The sequence below is a fragment of the Citrus clementina genome, unplaced genomic scaffold (assembly GCF_000493195.1).
Source record: "Citrus clementina cultivar Clemenules unplaced genomic scaffold, Citrus_clementina_v1.0 scaffold_9, whole genome shotgun sequence".
Taxonomy (NCBI): domain Eukaryota; kingdom Viridiplantae; phylum Streptophyta; class Magnoliopsida; order Sapindales; family Rutaceae; genus Citrus; species Citrus x clementina.
In genome coordinates, this window is record NW_006261964.1 from 17,318,266 (window position 1) to 17,324,216 (window position 5,951).

Here is a 5,951-nt window from a genome sequence, read left to right on the forward strand (position 1 = left end):
ATTGAGTTTCCTGGATTAGGTTATCTTAAATCCTATAAGGGTAATGCTTGAAATTAAGATTTGTGATATCCTAGACATAGGTGTTCACCTTGTAGGGTAGAGAGATTAAAGATCATAAAGCCATACATTAAATTTATGAGCAATTGGTCATTGTTAGTAGATTTAAAGGTATGAGATTTCCAACATGCGATAGCTACGGATGCAGATTTGTTCTACCCAGTGCTGCAGCACTTATCATAACAACTAGTGCTAATTCGGTAATCAACAGTCACCCCATTAGGAGAGTTTGATCATTCAACTACTATATTCTCAATTGAACCTTGGACACATTTAATTAAGTTTATTTTATTTCGATATTGCTTTAATTCCCATCTTTCACAATTATTATTTACGATAGAATTATTTGGCAATTGTTTGTTTCGGTCTTTAGTTGACGTGCATTATTGTGATTGCTTTAACATTTTGAGTAACATCAATCCCTATGGAGATGATCTTGAACACTCATCACTTTATTACTTGTTGTGTATACTTGCACATTGGCATTGATAATAATTGATTATACAAATCAACCAACAAGTTTTTAGCGCCGTTGCCGGGGATTGATTGTTTATTTTTGGAGTGTGAAGTAAAATGTGATAGCACCAAACTTAACTCAATTCATTCTATTGATTGGCAGATCAGTACGTGCATGCACAAAAATAAATCTGAGGTATTCTAATTCGATCCTGAGATTGAAATGACTATCAGAAGATTGCGAAGAGAATAAAGAAATTCAAAGACTACTTCAGGCATGAATAACTTGCAAGATGAGGGAAATTTGAACCCTCACGGACCTTTACAACCAGTAAACATTCAAGAAGAGTAGAATGAATATGCTAACGAGAGACAACCAAGAAATAACAATATTATTTACATGGCAGACGATAGGGACCGAGCTATTCTAGATTATGCTGTGCTAACTCCTCAAGTTGTCCATCCTGGCATCATCAGACCTGAAGTAGATGCTGCCAACTTTGAGTTAAAACCAGTGATGTTTCAAATGTTGCAAACAGTTGGGCAATTCAGTGGACTGCCAAATGAAGATCCTCATCTCCATCTTAAATTGTTCTTGGAAGTAAGTGATGCTTTCAAAATTGCTAGAGCAACGCAAGATGCCTTAAGGCTGAGGCTTTTTCCTTATTCCTTAAGGGATCGAGCAAGAGCATGGTTAAATTCATTACCATCTGATTCCATCACTACATGGAATGAATTGGCTGATAAATTCCTAATGAAATATTTCCCACCGACAAATAATGCGAAATTACGGAATGAGATTACCTCCTTCCATCAAATTGAAGATGAAAGTTTGTACGAGGCTTGGGAAAGGTTCAAGGAATTGCTCAGAAGGTGTCCTCATCATGGTATTCCTTGTTGCATTCAATTAGAAATTTTCTACAATGGGTTGAATCCGAGTACAAGGTTAATGGTGGATGCTTCAGCAAATGGAGCTCTGTTATCCAAATCCTACATTGAAGCTTATGAGATTTTGGAGAGAATTGCCAATAATAACTATCAGTGGCCTTCAAATAGGCAACCAGTAGCAAGAGGATCAGCAGGGGTACATAGCATTAATGCAATTACAGCCTTATCAGCTTAAGTAACTTCATTGACTAACATGGTAAAAGCCATGACAGCTGCTCCAGCAACAGTAAAACAAGTTACTGAACTTTCTTGTGTCTATTGTGGTGAAGATCATGATTTTGATAATTGCCCTGGAAATCCAGCCTCAGTAAATTATATGGGTAACTTCAATCGACAACCTCGGAACAACCCATATTCAAATACTTACAACCCAGGCTGGAACAACACCCAAATTTCTCTTGGAGCAATCAGAATCGAAATGCTCCAGCATTGAATGGACTAAGTAGAAACACACAACCACAACCACCTGGTTTTCATCAACAAAGTCAAGGGCAAAAGCATATCAGTCAGGATCCAATCACTTCATTGGAAATATTAATCAAGGAGTACATTGTAAAGAATGAAGCAATTGTGCAGAGTCAAGTTGTGTCCTTGAGAATCAAATGGGACAATTAGCTACAGCAATGAGCAGCAGAACTCAAGGAAGCTTACCTAGCAACACAGAAGATCATAGGAGAGAGAGCAAAGAACACTGTAAAGTGATTACTCTGAGATCTGGAAAGCATGTTGATATCCTAGTTGAGGTGACAAAAAATAGGATAGAATGCTTTTCAGCTCAAAAACCAACTCAAAAGGAAAGCATGTTACAGCAAACTCCCCATCAAGACACTGATGCAAGGGACCCAGCTACAGCAACTACAAAAGAAAATCAACTAGATCTTGCTGAAAAAGAAGTTACAACACCAGTAGCCACAACCTGCACTAACTTAAACAAACAGAGTTTGGTACCTCCTGAATCTAACCAGCAGTTTAGACATCCACCACCCTTCCCTCAAAGGTTCCAGAAACAAAAATAAGACAAGCAGTTCAACAAATTCCTGGAAGTGTTGAAGCAACTGCACATAAACATACCTTTTGTGGAAGCTTTGGAGCAAATGCCAAATTATGTAAAATTTCTAAAAGATATCTTGGCACGAAAAAGAAGGTTGAGAGAGTTTGAAATTGTTGCTCTAACACAAGAAAGTAGCCATATGCTTCAGAGTAAAATTCCCACAAAATTGAAAGATCCAGGGAGTTTTACAATACCCTACTCTATAGGGAATAGGTATGCTGGTAGAGCACTTTGTGATTTAGAAGCTAGTATCAACTTGATGCCATTATCTGTATTTAAGCAGCTTGGAATAGGGGAGTGCAGACCAACAACTATCACTCTAAAATTAGCTGACAGATCTCATGCATATCCTGAAGGAAAGATAGAGGATGTACTGTGAAGGTTGACAAATTCATTTTTCCAGTGGATTTCATTGTGTTGGACTTTGAAGCTGACAAAGAGGTACCCATTATACTTGGCAGACCTTTTCTAGTAACTGGAAAGACTTTGATAGATGTGTAGAAATGAGAGTTGACCATGAGAGTGAATGATCAGCAAGTCACATTCAATGTACTAGAGGCTATGAGAAACCCTGATGAAATAAAAGATTGCAATTTCCTAAGTGTAGTGGATCTTGTTGTAGCAAACAGACTGGACAATGCTGCAGTAATACACTTAACAAAGTCACCACCTTTGAGGAGGTTGAAGAGGAAGATGTTGCAGCAATTCAAACAGATTGGATGGACAAACAACAATCTAATGGGCACAACAGAGTTATTGAACACCTGAATCTTTGAGACAGGGAAGTAAAAACAACTTTACCATCTATTGAATCACCCTCTAATTTTGAATTAAAACTGTTACCTTTACATTTAAAGTATGTCTATCTTGGTCAAAACAACACACTCCTTGTAATCATTTCTTCTACTTTGGATGCAGGTCAAGAACAAAGCCTAGCAGATTTGCTGGGAAAATACAGAAGAGCAATTGGATGGATCATGGCAGATATAAAGGGTATCAGCCCATCAATATGTATGCATAAGATCCTTTTAGAAGACTGTTCCAGCAATTCGGTAGAGCACCAGAGAAGGCTGAATCCTATTATGAAAGAAGTGGTGAAGAAGGAAATCATCAAATGGTTAGATGTTGGAATCATATACCCAATATCAGACAGTTCATGGGTAAGCCCAGTTCAATGTGTTCTAAAGAAAGGAGAGATAACAGTGATGGCTAATAGGAAGAATGAATTTATTCCTACAAGGACAGTGACTAGATGGAGAGTGTGTATGGATTACAGGAAACTCAACAAAGCAACAAGGAAAGACCATTTCCTACTTCCATTCATAGATCAGATGCTGGACAGACTTACTGGAAAACAATACTACTGTTTCTTAGATGGGTATTCAGGCTACAACCAGATTGCTATAGCACTAGAGGATCAAGAGAAGACTAAATTTACTTGTCCTTATGGAACATTTGCCTTCAGAAGAATGCTATTTGGGCTATGCAATGCTCCAGCAACTTTTCAGAGATGCATGATGTCTATATTTTCTGATATTGTAGAGTAGACCTTGGAAATTTTCATGGATGATTTTTCATTTTTTAGAGAGACATATGGTAATTATTTACACAACTTGGAAGAAGTTCTTAAAAGATGTGAGATGACCAACTTAGTACTTAATTGGGAGAAGTGCCATTACATGGTGCAAGAAGGAATAGTGTTGGGTCACAAGATATCCAAGGATGGTATTGAGGTAGATAAAACCAAGATAGAGGTAATAGATAAATTGCCACCTCTAACCTCAGTAAAGGGTATTAGGAGTTTTTTGGGTCATGTTGGATTCTACAGAAGATTCATCAAGGATTTTTCCAGAGTAGCCAAGCCTCTATGTTCATTGCTGGAGCATGATAAACCATTTCACTTTGACAAAGAATGCCTTCAAGCATTTGAAGAATTAAAGAAAGCCTTTATCACTGCTCCAGTAGTTATATCTCCAGATTGGAATTTACCATTTGAATTGATGTGTGATGCTAGTGATCATTATGTGGGAGCAGTATTAGGGCAAAGAAAGGATAAGGTTTTTCATTCCATATATTATGCAAGCAAAACTCTTACTCCAACTCAGATCAATTACACCACTACAGAGAATGAGTTGCTGGCAGTAGTTTTTGCTTTTGACAAATTCATAGCTTACCTGGTAGGTACTAAAGTAACTGTTTACATAGACCATGCAGCCATCAAATATTTAATTTCAAAGAAGGATGCCAAACCAAGACTAATCAGATGGATCTTATTGCTTCAAGAATTTGATCTGAAAATTACATATAGAAAGGGGACTGAGAATCAAGTGGTAGACCACTTGTCACGGTTGGAAGCAGACACTAGTACATTGACAAGGAAGGGCATCACTGAAACTTTTCCTGATGAATAGCTGTTAGCAGTACAGCAAGCACAGATGCTGCAGCAGTCAGAATCTTCATGGTATGCAGACTTAGCTAACTATCTAGTAAGTGGGTTACTACCACCTGAGCTGAAGTTTCAAGAGAAAAAAAAATTTCTTCATGATGTTAGAAGCTACCAGTGGGATGACCCACATTTATATAAGTTATACTCAGATCAAGTAATAAGACGATGTGTTGCAGCAGAAGAAATACCCCATATACTAGAGTCATGTCATGCTGCAGTACATAGAGGACATTTTGGTGGTCACAGAACAGCTGCCAAAGTTATGCAATCAGGTTATTATTGGCCTACTATTTTTAAAGATGCTTATGAATTTGTTAAATGTTGTGAGTGGTGTCAAAGGACAGGGAACATAACCAGCAGACATGAGATGCCATTGACCAACATACTAGAAGTAGAAATTTTTTATGTTTGGGGAATAGATTTCATGGGACCTTTTCCCCCATCCTTTGGAAACTTATATATCCTTGTTGCTGTAGACTATGTCTCTAAGTGGGTGGAAGCTACAGCATTACCTACCAATGAAATAGATTTCATGGGACCTTTTCCCCCATCCTTTGGAAACTTATATATCCTTGTTGCTGTAGACTATGTCTCTAAGTGGGTGGAAGCTACAGCATTACCTACCAATGATGCTAAAACCGTGGTGACTTTTCTTCAAAAAAATATTTTCTCTAGGTTTGGTACTCCTAGAGCAATTATTAGTGATAAAGGCGCACATTTTTGCAACAAAATCTTTGTTGCAGCAATGATGAAATATGGAGTCAGACACAAGATAGCAACTGCATATCACCCACAATCCAATGGTCAGGCTGAAGTGTCCAATAGAGAGATTAAAAAGATCTTAGAAAAAGTGGTGAACCCAACAAGGAAGGATTGGTCTTTACATTTGCATGACTCTTTATGGGCCTACAGAACAACATACAAAACCCCACTCGGCATGTCTCCTTACCGAATTGTTTATGGCAAGGCTTGTCATTTGCCCTTAGAGCTAGA

The 5,951-nt window shown here is 37.9% G+C and overlaps 1 non-coding gene across 1 annotated transcript; it reads right to left on the bottom strand.

Annotated features, from left to right (window-relative positions):
- Positions 1–1,297: 1,297 nt before the first annotated feature.
- LOC112101591 lies at positions 1,298–1,404 on the bottom strand. Its single transcript, XR_002907616.1, has one exon. It is a non-coding gene; the product is annotated as a small nucleolar RNA R71 (small nucleolar RNA).
- Positions 1,405–5,951: the final 4,547 nt, after the last annotated feature.